The following is an 18,115-nucleotide window of genomic DNA, read 5'->3' on the forward strand; positions in this document are numbered from 1 at the left end:
CATTCCATTCGTAATGGCCAAAAGGAACTGTGAAAGCTGTTTTGTATCTATCCTTTTCAGCAATTTGGATTTGCCAAAATCCTGACTTGAGATCAAACTTTGAAAAAACGGTTGCATGAACGAGATGTTGGATTAGGTCCTTTTTATTGGGCAGGGGATACCCAATCCATTGAAGAACTTCATTGAGGGGCTTGTAATTGATAACTAATCTGGGAACACCTTTTCTATTCCAGCATTCTTTTGGACATAAAAAGGAACACAGCTCCATGGGGAACGGCTTTTTCGGATGAGGGATTTGTTTAATAATTCCTGTACTTCCTTCATACAGTAATCAAGAAGTTCTTGACTCATTTGGCTAGGACGGGCTTTGGTAGGGATATCCTTTTCATTGAAAGATTTTTCATAAGGTAATTCAACTGTTTGAAGCGTTTGGGAGATCAGAGCAAACCTGACTTTCAAGTAAGGTGAAAGTCAGATAAACAAATTTCCTCAAGATCTGTTTCACAGCAAGTGGTGGTCAACAATCCCACTCTCAAAAAATCTCATTATTTTCAAAAACCAAATTCATCAACCATTTGTGTGGTTGAAAAAGAACTTTTTAACCAAAACCCAGTTTTACTTCCTCAAAATCATTTTGTCAAAGGTTTTCATTATCCAACATCAGATTTTCGGAAAACACAAAATTTTTATGAGTTTATTTTAGTGGACTCTGATTCCATCAAAATTCGAACTCATTCAAAACCAGGTGATGAGTCTTTCATTTCTCACACCACATGTACTATTCAAAAAGTCCTTACTCCGACAGCCTGGGGTAAAAACATCAATGCTCCGAGGCAATTTTCTCAGCCTCGCAACCCTCAAACTTTCAATTACTGGGACTATCAGGATGCCTGGTACAATACCTTTTATTTCCAAAATCAGGATTATAGCCATTCCTGGCTTATCCTTTTCCAAAAGAATTTCAATCTAAATGTCCCCAGATGGTTCATTGATTGGTGGCATATGTTTGGTCCCTGCCAAGAAATCATCCCTGAAACGGTGTCCAAGGGATTTTCAATTTCAATGAAAAATTCCAAGCTCCTCCTGAGCTTTCCGAATTTCCCAAATCATTCTTATTTTTTACAAATTTTGCATTGTCATGGATAGTTCAATGGCAATTCCAAATCCTCAAAACCCCTTCTAATCTTCCTCTTCTAGGAAGGATTTTCAAAGTCAAATGGTGGGACCAATTCTCTATCAAAGATGTTACTCCAGAAGCAATTTCTGAATGGTTCTCAAAGTACCCTGCAATATCATGTTCTGGCTTAGGAGAGTCTTCGGCTTTTCTCCTATCCAAAAGCCAGGCCCAAGCAAAACTTTCTTCAGCAAAATCCCAAGATGAGTATGAAGCTTTCCTCATGGAAGCTTTAGCCCGAGTCAATCCCATAGCCTTCTCAAAATTGGGCTCCAACAGAAGTGAAGGCTCAGGTTCTTTCCATGGTTTCCAAACAGATCTGGCCCAACCCAATGAAGATGACTGTTTTAGTATTTTTACCCAACAGCTCCAGTAAACAATATTCTCAAAAATCATCATTTCATTTCAAAAAAAAAAAAAAATTTTTGACCTCGGTCATTCAATGCCGCTGCATAGCGACAAAATAAATAAATAAATAAATAAATAAGCAAAATCTATAGTTTAAAATTTTATTCAACAGTTCTCTATTTTCAGGCTTTTAACACCTTTCGGTGTTCATGACAGACAAGCTTTTCAAAAAAAAAAAAGAATCCAAGGCAAGTCAGTGGCCATCACCTCAATTCAGCCTTTCAGGCTTTGCACATGGCCTCCAGCATCATTCAGAAGACATCACCTCAAATCAGCCTTTCAGGCTTTGCACATGGCCTCCTGCTGCATCCTTATCTCCAAGGAATCCAAAGCTCCCCAAGGCTCCTTCGAGGCCCTATGAGAGAAACCAATGAAAATCCTTGTAAGGAAATATGCACATGAAACAAGGAGGTCAATACAATGGTGGAAAAAAAATAATAATAACAAAAATAAATAAATAAAGATTTTACCATGATGTATCTATTTGTAGTTTGTATGTATGTGAGTATGTCAAAATTAATATTTGTTTACAAGTTAGGCACGCCGAACGAGGCGAACTAGAAAAGGGCCATGAATCTGATTATAGCAATTTCGTAAAACTGTGTTTGGAATGTGTTTCTTTCATGAATTGGGTACGCTGAATGAGGAATGAAGTAAAAAGTCAAAAGACTTTTCTAATGCATCAGTTTGCTATTTGTAATTTAAATTTAGTTTTCTTCCTAAGGTATACACAGTGGGTAGGAATGAATCTTGTGTACATGAAAATAATAATAATAATAATAATTAGTTATGGATTTAAATTTTTTTTAAATATTTTTTTACTATTGCTAGAATATTAAATTAATATTTATTGTTTTTGAATGATGAATCCGAATTAAATATTTATTAAATTTAAATAGATTCATTAAGAATTGAAATGCATTATTTAACTTTACATGCTAAGTATGAAATTTAATTAATTTTAAAAGGGTAAATTAATTAAATATTGTTGGATTAAATTATTTTAATCAATTGTTTAGATTTAAATTAATTTAATTAGAACATGGAAATGTACAATTTAGGTGAGATGCATGCTAATTTCTTGTGATGTAAATTAAATGCATGCTACTTAGAATTTATATTTTTGCTCAAGTAAATGTAAATGATGTGTATATGATTTATATCATGTTTATTTGGATTATTATATGTAAATATTATTTACATTTATCCTTGGATTGTAAACTTTTATTTGATTATATTGTGTATTAATGCAACATTATGGGATGGGGGCATATAAGGGAATGGATTAACTAATAAAGTTAAGTCCTACTTATTTTCCTATCAGGTCAGCGGAACAGTTGGATGACATATTATTAAAATAATAGTTGGATAGTTTATTTGATGGTTGGATAGGACGGATTTTACATATATAATTATACGCCATGATATGAGCTTGAGTCTCAGGATCAGTGATTAAGGTGCGTAAATTGCCAGGGATATGCAGCTAGATATAGTGTAGTTGTGTACCCTGGTAGATCTAGGTACTCATGCCCACTATATGTGCGTTTTGCATGTTACCTACTATTCAGGTTGAGACAACTCTATAGTCTAGTGAGGTTTCTTTAGTGTGTATATATCTATATATGGATTATTTAGTTATTGTTAAATTAATTAGGATGTGTATGTGTATCGGATCTCTGTTTGGGATGTAGTAGATTAGAACTTGTATGTGGATCTGACCCACCATTATTTTTTAGGTATTCGTCAGTTCCAGTCTTAGAAATTGTTCGTGCCGAGCAGAGACAGTCATTCACTATTCTTCATGTTTTGGTTATTAGTTTTATTTCAGTTCAGTTATTTCAGTTAGGATATTATTAGGGATCCATAGGATGGATTCCCGAGTTGTAGTTTAATTAATTACTGGTATCAGAGGATTGGAGGATTTTATTATTGGATTTTTAATTACTATTTATTTGAGGATTTTTAAATAAGGATTTATTATTTAGTTCCGTTCCGCTTATTATTTATTTATTATTCTTTTTGTATTTAAATGCTTGTTTAAATATTAATTGTTTGATATCACTTGCATTATGTGCTCAAACTTGATCACCCTGGCTCTACAATCGAGAGGTATCACACCAAGTGACTTTTCATAAAGTCATGAAACTCAAAGAGAACGAAAGCGGAAACAAAGGTCAAAACAGGCAAAATTCATTAACCAAGGGTAAAATGGTCAAGTTACAAATAAAAAGGCAAAATTTGACTCCAAGTTAGTCAAATGAGGTCCATCCAACCTAATCTAGTCATCTCACAACATTCCTAGTGATTCTAAGATCTTTGGACAAGAATCCCACAAAACACCCATTCCGATTCAAGCAAAATCTGACATAGTCTCCCACTATGATTTGAATCTAAGAATGAAATTGGTACCATTGGAAAGCTGACTCAAAATCCTTGAATTTAGACTCAGGAATCACCCTATTTGGATTAGAAATAAAGAAGTTATGACCGTTTGAAGTTAGAGCAACAATGCTGTCTCAAAACTGAAGAATAAAGAATTGAAGTATTTCGGTTCGGTCGACCGAAATGAACCCAAAATGGCCAAAAATCTGGAAAATGAAGGAAAATCATTTAGGTCGACTGAAATGAAGAACCGGTCGACCGAAACAAGCCAAAACAGTACCTAGGCTACTAGAAAATGAGTTTTTATTATACAAATAAATTGAACAAAGAGCCGGTCGACCGAAATATGCCACCAGTTGACCGAAACAGGTCGAAAAGGTGAAAATGAAGCCTACCATGCACGAGAAGAATTCTTAAGTCTCATTTGAATTCCCCATAGCATGATCAAACTTAAAACCGTGTATTTGTGTACTAATGTAAACATGCACGCAAACATAATATAACATTTTAGACGCGCTACAATGGCCTATAGCCTCATTACATTTCATTTACTCCAAATTACATGACAAACCTCCAATATTAGAAAAATTATATTTCATAGGTAAAACTTGAAATTTAAATACATACACTTGAACTTTAAAGTTTATGGCCCTTGGCCTCGCGTCATATATATCAAATAGGTTCCAAATAGTGTATCTAAGTACACTTTACATATTATAAGGCAAAAATGGCATATTGAACCTAACTAAGTATTACAACTTTAAAGGTAAAACTCAAACATGCTAGCATTTGCATGTGAACAAAAATTCATTTAAAACAACTTCAAATCAACAAAATGACCTAGGGATATTGTGCATCCCAAAACCACGTCTTCTTGCTTGAAAAACAACCACATAACTTTGGGGTTAGTAAACAAGTTACTCGTAGGGAATGAACATAAATAGACCTAACATTTTACAAGTTTGTGTAAATTAATCCTTGTGGTTCATTCCACCTAACGTCTATGTCAAAAGTGAGACCCAAAGAGCATCCTAAGCTACCTTAAAACATTTCTAGCATAAACCACATTTTTATGCAATTTGATAGTATGGGAGCATACGATACAACACAACAAAATATAGATTATCAAAGTTATCAACTTAAAATCTAAAATACAAAAAGAACTAAAGTAGGTCACGCCACCTAACGTCTATGTTTCAAATGAGTCTATAGGATCATTCCTAAGCTACACTTGAACAATATAGCATAAATGTTCTTAACAGCATCAAGATTGCAATGATTCATTAAAAATCAAAATGCATAAATATGCTTAACAACATTAATATTGCGATGATTCATTAAAAATCATAATGCATAAATGTACTTAACAACATTAAATTGCCAATAACCAAAATCACAAGTTACAATTAAACATTAGTTGTCAACTTAAAATTGAATGTGAAATCAAATAGTGGAAGACTTGAACATCAAATCTTGGAGTAAAACCAAGACCTAAATGGTTTTTTCGGGCACTAACCCGCTGGGAATACCACCCTAGGGCACACTATAAAATAGGGAGACCTCATACCTCCCACGCTAGAGCCAAACTCTAGCTATGTCTTTGTAACAATGTCCTAAGTGACTCTAAAATCAATAAATAAGTGCACAACTTATACGCAATTAAATAATGCACGAAACCACCTTCCATGCACAAGTAGGTCGAAACCACACAATCCATACCTTAGAGTTTCAATTCTAAAATAGCATATATATATATATATATATATATATATAATGTCAAGTCTTTACTATGATATAATGTACAATACAATATCATCTACTTAACAATTAGTGAACTTTAAACACTAATTCTATGATATTGTAGCAATAAGTTTACAAGGCTAGTAATATCGATAATTCACAAGAATCTCATATTAATACTACATAGTAACAAGCTAGCAATTTAACTTCCAATAGTGCACAATAAGCATTCCGTATTCATAATACTATGAAATCAAAAGTCAACAATATATTCTATATAGAAACATGTTCTCGTGAATATAAATTTGGCAACAATTTAATTCAATGCTTAAAGCATAGCCAAGTGAATACACAACAAGTCCAAATCCATAGAAATAACTTCTAGGACATAATTAAATCCATGGAACAAATAGATAGAATTTAATTAAATAAAATAATTAAATTATCTAGATTTCAAATCAATTCCAAATAACCTTAAATTAATGTAAGTTAAAGAACATAGCATGTTCATCAGCAATATCAAGTTAAAAATCCAATTAAGTGAACAAAACACTTAAAATAAAATTAATTAATCTAATTAATTAATTTCTTCTAGATTTTAAAACAACTTCAAATGTCCTCAAGTTAACATAGGTTAAAGAACATACCAAGGCCTATTTAATTATCACTTTACAAGTTAATTTCATGCTAGTTACAACCATGTGAATTAAATATTCATAAAAGAAAATTATTAAATAAAAGTTGCAATACTTATTCAAATGTTCTCAATTTAATGTATGTTGATAAACATATCAAGGCCTAATTTAATAGCATCCCACAATTTAATTTCATTACACATACAACCATGTGAATTAAATCTTATCCAAGGAAAATAATTAAATTAAATTCTAGATTATGAACAAAAGCATGCAAATAAGTTGTATAAGCATCAATAGCATGCAAGACAACAAAAATATAAACCTATACATCCCCTACCTCAATTTGAGATGAAAATCTCAAATCCCCACTGAAATGAAACCGCTCCGTATCCTATGAAACTTCAGGGTTTTGTCGGGGACAACACGGTGAACATTAAACCCCAAGAGGTCACACCAAAATTCAAACTTGGCTTTAAACCCGAACTCAAAAAGTGGCCAAAACGAGATTCCAATCGGTTGGAATCGAAGGCCTCGTCAAGGCGGACATTAAACACTAATGCACTACAGCATTTTACTAAAAGGGAGTGGTCGGAAAAGAAGAGAGAAGGGTGGCAGCCCCTTGGCTGCCGGCCAAGAAAGGGGAAAAAGATGAGAAAATCTAATTTTTCATCTTAAGTCACCCTATTTATAGAAAACCCCTAAAGTGCCCCGAACGGGCTGGGTCCGAAAAAGTGGAATTTGAGCAGAAGCGCTTAAACGGCAAAACACTGTGAACAAAAAAGAACTGAAATGAGATAAATGAATAACGGAAGAAACGACGTCAAAAACTGAGACCCGAGCAGAAAGATATGCCCTGAACAAGTTTGGCGGAAACCGAGGTCAGAAACCTTAAAACTGGGGAAAAACGATCGGAAGGAAATTCTAAAAGTATGCGACTCGACGAAAAGTGAAAATTAATCCCGTACGAGGATCCAGGCTCAAAACGAGGTATTTTGCAATAACTTTCATCAATTGCACAATGTCTCCTCCAAAAAGGATTAACTACACTAATGACCTAGAATGAAAATATCTTCTAAAAATACTTTTTTTAAAAAACCCCCAAAATAAAGATATTTATGAAAAACACCCTAAGGAACAAGAATGTTTCTGTAGAACCCCTATGGACACGGGGAGTAACCAGAGTACTTTTCTACAAAAGTAAAGATACGTATTTTGTGGAAACCACTTAGAATGAAGGCACGTGAAGTCAAAAATTAACTCCGAATATGAAAAGTGAAGTTATGCCAAAATAGTGACAAACGGGGAAAAAGACGAAAAGTGAATAGTGTCGAAAAAAATAAAAATGTGGAAATGACGCGGTCCTTTAAGAAAGTTGTCAATCCAAAGGAAAGAGTCTCGGAAACCATCCCTAAGATCTCAAGATAACACTAACTGACAAGAAACCAAACTCGGAAAAGAAAAGACAAGGGAAAAAAAATATCCGTAAAAATCTGAGAAAAAAAAAAGGAAGGAAATGACCAGGTCATTACACATACCCCATCGGTTGGCAATACAACAAACTGGTCTATGCTGGTTATATGTCTTTGACTCACTTAAGGGTTGGATATAAGTCCAAAATCCTTTATACAGTAGTCCCCAAATGTGATACCCCCGGATTTTCGGATGCGGGTTGGCCAGGCACACGCCCGATTACCCGAGGATATCAAACCAATTAGCAATTTAATGAACACAGAATACAATATAGAAAACAAGAATGAATAAAATTTTGCTGAAAAGAACCTAGAATGATAATCCAATAATTGAAAACCTCAGAAGAAATAATTTCATTGATAATTAAAACTATTTTGATACAACTGATCCACCACAAATGGAAATCGTTCTCCAATTTATACAACTCGGGAATCCATCTAGTGGACCCCTAAAATATCCTATGGTACTCAAAAGACTGGAACAAAACCCACGTCTTAACATGAAATAAAATCCTACGCCATCAGTAGAGTGAATAACTGTATCTGCTCAGCACGATCAAGCTCTACAGCCCAGAACTGACGAACACCTGAAAAAATAATAAAAGGGTGGGTCAGGCCCACGAGCAAGTTCTAATCTAACTGCAATCCATACAGTGACCCGATACGCAGATACACCATAGATACCTCACAATATCTATCTAGTCTATACATATATATATCCACACTATGGGACATTCACTGAACTACAATAGGGGTCTCAACCTGAATAGAAGGCAACATGCGAAAATGCACCCAAAGGTGGGCATGAGTACCTAGACCTAACAGGGTACACCCAACCTACTAAAACCGGCTACACATCCACTGCATATACGCACCCTAACCAACAAGTTTGAGACTCAAGCTCAACTCGTGGTACCATAAACATATATATCTAAACTCCGTTCCTAACCATTCACAAGAAATCCAATAAGTCATTCGGCGTATTCAACCGTACCGACTTATATATATATAAGGAGGATTTATTTAACAACCCGTTCCCTTATTCCAAAATAGGTAGGACTGAGTATTTAAATCAGTCTGTCCCTAGTATGCCACCGTCCCATACCGGTGCATACAATCCACAAAGTCCATATAATTGATAGAACCAGTCATACTGTTCACCAATTAAAATCCATAAGGTAGGAATTAGCATTTCGAGCTAAACCATACCTAGTATGCCACCGTCCCATACCGGTGCATACCATCCTCCATATCCATGTAAATTACAACATTCAAATGATAAGCAAGTAATTTACAATGCAAAACCAAACCCAGATAATTGACAGAATTTTAATGTGAGAATTCAGCAATTAAAATCCAATACATAATTCCAAATAATTGGTCAAATTTAATATAAGAATTCAGCAATTATAATCCAATATATGATTCCAAATAATTGACCGAATTAAGTATAAGAATTCAGCAATTATGTTCCAATTCATAATTCCAGGTAAATTACAAGGCATAAATAATAAGCACGTAATTTATAGTCCAAAACCAACCATCCACATTGTTGCAGAATAGTATTTAGTATTTCAACAACTTAAAACCGAAACCATGTAAATTATAGACTATGAATGATAGTACAGCAATTTAAAATCTAAAACCAATATCCAAATAATTACAGAAGATTTTTAAGTGTTTCAACAATTTAAATCCAAATAATTAACCATATAGTTGCAGGAGATGATTTAATAAATCAACAACTAACATCCAGAGCCTGCATAGATCACATCTAACACATCAATGACCCTATAATATATTTAAAACCATTTTATAAATATATTAAATCCCACTGAAATGCCCAAAAATAAGCTTAAGTATTTAAAACTTCTTCTATCCACTAACCGTATACAATGTACATAAGTGTTATACAGTTTGATCCGTTAATTTAGAATTAACCTTAAATCAATTTAGGGTCATAATAACACCCAAAAATTTACTATTTAATCCCTCCGTGAAGTCTCATTAAATTTCTAAAATTTAATCAAGACATTTAGTTCCTTTCTCTGTTAGTAGCATACACCGTTGTATATTTTTACACTGCTTCATCCTTTGTCTTAGAGACTTAAACCATGAAACAATAAGTTTAATAACACTTAAAATTAACTACTTAGATCCTCTGTTAAGTCCCTACAGTTCCTTAGAATCACTCAAAAGCTCAAACAGTGCTCAAAACACCAAACAGAGCCCAAAAACACTTTCTGGACGTAAAAACAAATTGGAGCCGGCTCTTGGAATGGAAGAGCCGGCTCTTCCCCTATTAGAGCCGGCTCCAATCCCCTAGGAGCCGGCTCTTGCTGAAGGGGAGCCGGCTCTTGACTTTCTAGAGCCGGCTCTCTCCCTCTTGAGAGCCTCCAGTTCAGTCTCTGCTCCGTTTTTACCTATCTGCTCGTTCTCTGGTCAGTCCCTACCCTTCTGTTTATTTCTTAAACTGATCTTAAGGGTTTAACACCCTCCTGATAGCATCCCTAAGGTTTGATTATAGCAATTTAAATCAATTAACAGAAGTAAACTTGTGCAAAAACTGAAACCTCATGCATAGATTACAACGAAGCAAAATGCAACAGAGATCTAAAACAGAAATAGCAACCTTCCTATGAGATTTACATAACTCCCGTAGTCTTTCCATACTTAGTTTACAGTAGTTGCAATCAAAAAACAGAGACAAAAACTACGATAAGAACCCTCATGCTTAAAGGACATAAAACTGAACCAACTTGCATGCACTGTAACAGATATTGCTGAAATCATCACAGAAATAATTCAAAGCATACATATGATTAATTTGATGTATAACATACATGAATGATTTAGTTATTAATTTCCTTAAAACCCTAGAGCATATCTAGGTGCACAGAACACGGCTCAAAGGGAAAGAGGAAGATAGAACTTGCCTGAATAGGTTTGCAAACAAACCCTTGTTGCCGTTGGTCTCAGTTTTTCCGACATCCACTGAAACTTGTCTAACCTCCTAGAACCTCTGCTCCTTCCTTCTCCTTGGTTAAACCTTGGAACCCCAGTCGAAATTCTCACAAACTACTCTGTTCTCACCAAAACTCCCTCTGTAACTCTCTCTATTTGGTAGACTTTTCCGTGTAAAAGTTACGACAATATGTAACCCTAGGTTTAACATATACTGAGGTATTTATAATTACAAAATTAAAACCCTAATCCACAGAGCCCTAACTTCATCGGCCCACAAAGTAACCCAGTTTAGTTACATATCAGATGCTTCTGAGACGGCTCCAAAAACCCTAACTAAAACGTATCTAAAACCCTAGTTAATGGAAATTACATAATTACCCTGTTCAAAAATTAAATACTTAATAAATAATTAATTTAATAATACCCATTAATTAAATCAAATAAGCAAGCAACGAATCACTTAAAACACATAAAATAAATAAAACAATTAATTAAAATAAACAAACAAATAAAGAATTACACCCTTAATTAAAATAAACAAACAATTAAAAAAAATAACACAATGAATTAAAATAAACAAACAATTGGACACATAAGCATATAGATACAAAATCAATTTAAAATGCACAGAAATAAAATTTAAATTCCATTTTTATCCCTTTTGAAATTAGGGGTATTACATTCTTCCCCCCTAACAAATGGAATTCCGTCCTCGGAATTCACGAAACTCTGAATTAGTTTGATTAAACTTTTTACTCCATTCCGTTGTGGATTCTGCCTCCGTGTAAGGGCTCCACTAATTTCCAAATCCGTAAAGAAAAATATATATGTCCGATATATATGACACACAAAAATTATCCAACATGTAAGTTGTATTTAACAACTACTCATCCGTACCCACATTTTGATATAGGGTAGAGGTCCATATTCCTACAAGTTCCATAACATAGATATGTAAAACTTCTATGCATCCCATCCCAATGTTTGAAAACACAAATCGATAGGTTACCGCTTAAACAGAGAAACACCATCCATAAAAAAAATCAATCTAATTAAGACATAAAAACTGACCTTCCTTAATCACGCTCCTTGCTTCCGATATGGAAGACAACCCAATCAACTATTCCTTAACAGGAAAATCGTTAGTGTATGAATGGAATTAGTTACCATATCCTATTACCGCCTCCAAACTGCGCGTAATCCACTACAAAGAAGAGTATATCTCTCTAACATATCCTTAAATGAAGTTAGGGTCTAATTGTATAACCCCCCGCTTCCATGTCAAACCAACAGGTAAGAAGTCTGCACCGTATAAAATATAAAACCTTTTACGTTATCACACTATCCTCCCTGTGCCAACAATATGAGAAGTGAAAAAAACACTTACAACTTCCCATAAAAACCTAGGATACCTATCCCAAGTATCTCCTCCATTGTAAGTGCCATGTAGAACTAATGCGAAATCCAAAAGTGAACACATACTTGTGTCCCCGACCAATCCATACTCCTAATCCGGATTAATTAACAAAAATGAACACGTAATATCAAAATCGAAACACATAACAATCAAAATGACACATATAATAACAGAAATGAAACACGTAGATACGCACAACACATAAAACAACCAAAATATAATCCTTTTTAAAGATATCCTCCATTCCCAAGAAGAAAACCTCCTTTGAACTCAAGTTCGCAAAAGTCTGTTCCATAGTTTCGTTGGTAATTATCCAACCCTGAAACTGATCCATTAACCGTAGCTTAACTGCACAATCGTTTGCTTAAGCAAATATCCAATGGCTTAACCCTCATCCACCTAATACGCAAACCGTCTATCGTGGCTTTATTAAAGCAACTTAGCACATTACATCCTAATTCCCGTACGCTCCAGAATGTGATATAAAATCACATCTTTGTTCTGACAAAAACTCCATCCGATTCCCAAACTCCTAAAGAGTACTTTTCAATTAACTCCTTAAGACATGATACGAAAATTCATCCATATGTAGATTGGTTCACACCAACTCTACCAGTATCATTCACTATACTACTTGTGCGATTCGTCATCCTCAAATTTCAGTATCCCTTTTATTGGATACGCCGAAATCTTCTTCCTCAGGATCCTCTTCAGAATCCCACTCTTCGCTTCTCTCCTCTTTGAACACAACTGAAATTGTGTTGGTCCCAATAAACGGTGACCTACCACCTACACCTTAACCCTTCCATGGCGTATACTTTCTAAGCAATGCTAATCTTAGAACTAAACCTTCAATTCTAAGTTCTGTTTCTTGCAAAGAACTCGACAATATACTCCTTTACTCCGTTAGGTCCGTATCGCTTTCGTCGTGGACCCCATCCTCCTCCTAGTGTCAAACATTCCATAACTATGGAATAAAATTGACATCCGTTCCTCCTAACGAACCGTAAGTAGAGTACAACCAATCCTAATATGGCTCTACGTTTTAAGAGACGCAACGCGGAAGTCCTATAATGAAAACACTCCTAAGGACACTAAAACCTGGAGTGCTCTGATACCAACTGTGATACCCCCGGATTTTCGGATGCGGGTTGGCCAGGCCCACGCCCGATTACCCGAGGATATCAAACCAATTTGCAATTTAATGAACACAGAATACAATATAGAGAACAAGAATGAATAAAATTTTGCTGAAAAGAACCTAGAATGATAATCCAATAATTGAAAACCTCAGAAGAAATAATTTCATTGATAATTAAAACTATTTTAATACAACTGATCCACCACAAATGGAAATCGTTCTCCAATTTATACAACTCGGGAATCCATCTAGTGGACCCCTAAAATATCCAATGGTACTCAAAAGACTGGAACAAAACCCACGTCTTAACATGAAATAAAATCCTACGCCATCAGTAGAGTGAATAACTGTATCTGCTCAGCACGATCAAGCTCTACAGCCCAGAACTGACGAACACCTGAAAAAATAATAAAAGGGTGGGTCAGGCCCACGAGCAAGTTCTAATCTAACTACAATCCATACAGTGACCCGATACGCAGATACACCATAGATACCTCACAATATCTATCTAGTCTATACATATATATATCCACACTATGGGACATTCACTGAACTACAATAGGGGTCTCAACCTAAATAGAAGGCAACATGCGAAAACGCACCCAAAGGTGGGCATGAGTACCTAGACCTAACAGGGTACACCCAACCTACTATAACCAGCTACACATCCACTGCATATACGCACCCTAACCAACAAGTTTGAGACTCAAGCTCAACTCGTGGTACCATAAACATATATATCTAAACTACCTTCCTAACCATTCACAAGAAATCCAATAAGTCATTCGGCGTATTCAACCGTACCGACTTATATATATATAAGGAGGATTTATTTAACAACCCGTTCCCTTATTCCAAAATAGGTAGGATTGAGTATTTAAATCAGTCTGTCCCTAGTATGCCACCGTCCCATACCGGTGCATACAATCCACAAAGTCCATATAATTGATAGAACCAGTCATACTGTTCACCAATTAAAATCCATAAGGTAGGAATTAGCATTTCGAGCTAAACCATACCTAGTATGCCACCGTCCCATACCGGTGCATACCATCCTCCATATCCATGTAAATTACAACATTCAAATGATAAGCAAGTAATTTACAATGCAAAACCAAACCCAGATAATTGACAGAATTTTAATGTGAGAATTCAGCAATTAAAATCCAATACATAATTCCAAATAATTGGTCAAATTTAATATAAGAATTCAGCAATTATAATCCAATATATGATTCCAAATAATTGACCGAATTAAGTATAAGAATTCAGCAATTATGTTCCAATACATAATTCCAGGTAAATTACAAGGCATAAATAATAAGCACGTAATTTATAGTCCAAAACCAACCATCCACATTGTTGCAGAATAGTATTTAGTATTTCAACAACTTAAAACCAAAACCATGTAAATTACAGACTATGAATGATAGTACAGCAATTTAAAATCTAAAACCAATATCCAAATAATTACAGAAGATTTTTAAGTGTTTCAACAATTTAAATCCAAATAATTAACCATATAGTTGCAGGAGATGATTTAATAAATCAACAACTAACATCCAGAGCCTGCATAGATCACATCTAACACATCAATGACCCTATAATATATTTAAAACTATTTTATAAATATATTAAATCCCACTGGAATGCCTAAAAATAAGCTTAAGTATTTAAAACTTCTTCTATCCACTAACCGTATACAATGTACATAAGTGTTATACAGTTTGATCCGTTAATTTAGAATTAACCTTAAATCAATTTAGGGTCTTAATAACACCCAAAAATTAACCTTAGATCCCTACAGTTCCTTAGAATCACTCAAAAGCTCAAACAGTGCTCAAAACACCAAACAGAGCCCAAAAACACTTTCTGGACGTAAAAACAAATTGGAGCCGGCTCTTGGAATGGAAGAGCCGGCTCTTCCCCTATTGGAGCCTGCTCCAATCCCCTAGGAGCCGGCTCTTGCTGAAGGGGAGCCGGCTCTTGACTTTTTAGAGCCGGCTCTCTCCCTCTTGAGAGCCTCCAGTTCAGTCTCTGCTCCGTTTTTACCTATCTGCTCGTTCTCTGGTCAGTCCCTACCCTTCTGTTTATTTCTTAAACTGATCTTAAGGGTTTAACACCCTCCTGATAGCATCCCTAAGGTTTGATTATAGCAATATAAATCAATTAACAGAAGTAAACTTGTGCAAAAACTGAAACCTCATGCATAGATTACAACGAAGCAAAATGCAACAGAGATCTAAAACAGAAATAGCAACCTTCCTATGAGATTTACATAACTCCCGTAGTCTTTCCATACTTAGTTTACAGTAGTTGCAATAAAAAAACAGAGACAAAAACTACGACAAGAACCCTCATGCTTAAAGGACATAAAACTGAACCAACTTGCATGCACTGTAACAGATATTGCAGAAATCATCACAGAAATAATTCAAAGCATACATATGATTAATTTGATGTATAACATACATGAATGATTTAGTTATTAATTTCCTTAAAACCCTAGAGCATATCTAGGTGCACAGAACACGGCTCAAAGGGAAAGAGGAAGATAGAACTTGCCTGAATAGGTTTGCAAACAAACCCTTGTTGCCGTTGGTCTCAGTTTTTCCGACATCCACTGAAACTTGTCTAACCTCCTAGAACCTCTGCTCCTTCCTTCTCCTTGGTTAAACCTTGGAACCCCAGTCGAAATTCTCACAAACTGCTCTGTTCTCACCAAAACTCCCTCTGTAACTCTCTCTATTTGGTAGACTTTTCCGTGTAAAAGTTACGACAATATGTAACCCTAGGTTTAACATATACTGAGGTATTTATAATTGCAAAATTAAAACCCTAATCCACAGAGCCCTAACTTCGTCGGCCCACAAAGTAACCCAGTTTAGTTACATATTAGATGCTTCTGAGACGGCTCCAAAAACCCTAACTAAAACGTATCTAAAACCCTAGTTAATGGAAATTACATAATTACCCTGTTCAAAAATTAAATACTTAATAAATAATTAATTTAATAACACCCATTAATTAAATCAAATAAGCAAGCAACGAATCACTTAAAACACATAAAATAAATAAAACAATTAATTAAAATAAACAAACAAATAAAGAATTACACCCTTAATTAAAATAAACAAACAATTAAAAAAAAATAACACAATGAATTAAAATAAACAAACAACTGGACACATAAGCATATAGATACAAAATCAATTTAAAATGCACAGAAATAAAATTTAAATTCCATTTTTATCCCTTTTGAAATTAGGGGTATTACACCAAAGGCTCTAGACATTGCCAATCCGGGGCATTCTTCATCCGGTAACCAGATTTTGTGCACCCCTGGCTCGTCGTTTAAACTAAACACTCTCCCTTTGTACTAATTTATCCATTCAGTCTCATCTGTCAAACAATGTTGATAATGTAAACACAATGTTCATATAATTTTTGAGAGACAGAGAGAGTGAGGAAGGGAGAGACTCACGAGGTAGATTGTGGTTGAAATAAACAGTAAGTTGAACTGGCACCAAGCTGCCATCATCTGAAGTGGTAGCTAATACAGCACGAGAATCACTCACATTTGCTATGAATATATGTTCACCCTAAAAATATCAATTTTAGATAATAAGAAGATCATCTCTAGTTAAATTTTGGAGAAAATAATATCTGCAACAATTCTCCATGAAAAAAAAAAAGAAAAAAAAACAAGGAAAAAAGAAGAAGATAAACACTAAAATTGAACTTCAAGAAGCTATTTATATTAATTGAGGCTCTCTTGCATGCATATGATAAATTAGACACCTGCAAACAATTTATACAAATAAATGTATATTGCATGCTCTGGCATTGTGAGGAAACAAGTCATAATGACTTTAATATGATGTTATTTTTCTAGCCTTCTGTAAGCATGTTACATGTAAGCCCTGCCATTGTCACATAATCCCATAGCCTCCTTACTTTCACAACCGATTCTCCAACTGCCCGAAAATTCGCACACATATGATTTAAATAACACTCCACAAGCGACTCATATGAGGACCCAGGAAAATAATTTTCATACCAAAATAAACCACCAAAGGAATAATAGAGATTCAACTTAGAAAAAGTTACATCATACTTAGAAATGTTTTCTAAATAAGATAGAAATACCATTACAACATAGTAATACTAATGTAGTTGTGGAGCTTCAAGGAATTAATATTAATTATAAAATAATTCCATTTTTAAGGCCTTAGCAATGATTACAAAATAACTCCACTAGAATTAGCACTTATATAACTATTCTATCCAGGTATAGGAGCCTTGCACTTTCGACGATTATGACCAGTCTCGCCACATCGCGAACAGTGTAACGACCTTACATTTTGAAATTGTGATTTGATTCGTTTAATACGAGGTCATCCAGGGGGACGTGTTACCACAGGAGGCCTAAGATGGGAAGTACCTTCACCATCAGTAGCAGCAGCAACAACAATAGCTAGATTCGGCATATCATGCATGGGAACATAAGACATGAGATGTTCGCATAGTTTTTGATGTGTTTCAACCCTAAACCATGGATCAACTGTGACGGCCCAAGTTTTACAACCCGGTGCGTCAGTGATGAACCGAAAGTTGACCCGATAACGGATCCAAAATACGGAAGCGAAAGATAAAAACCAAAGTCTATAGAGATATAAACTATCCCTAGACACCAATGTGACCTTCCATGAAGTCACGGTGCTACTGACCCACTGCTGCTGCAACTAAGAGTAAAAACGAGTATCTAAACGGACTTTT

The 18,115-nt window shown here is 34.9% G+C and overlaps 1 pseudogene; it reads right to left on the minus strand.

Annotated features, from left to right (window-relative positions):
• Nucleotides 1–17,826, minus strand: part of LOC132304911 (probable protein phosphatase 2C 34) — a 78,044-nt pseudogene extending 60,218 nt beyond the window's left edge.
• Between the last annotated feature and the right edge of the window lie 289 nt (nucleotides 17,827–18,115).

This window comes from Cornus florida, unplaced genomic scaffold, assembly GCF_030987335.1.
Source record: "Cornus florida cultivar Cherokee Brave unplaced genomic scaffold, ASM3098733v1 CherokeeBrave_3.0.0_Hap2_Chr04, whole genome shotgun sequence".
NCBI lineage: Eukaryota > Viridiplantae > Streptophyta > Magnoliopsida > Cornales > Cornaceae > Cornus > Cornus florida.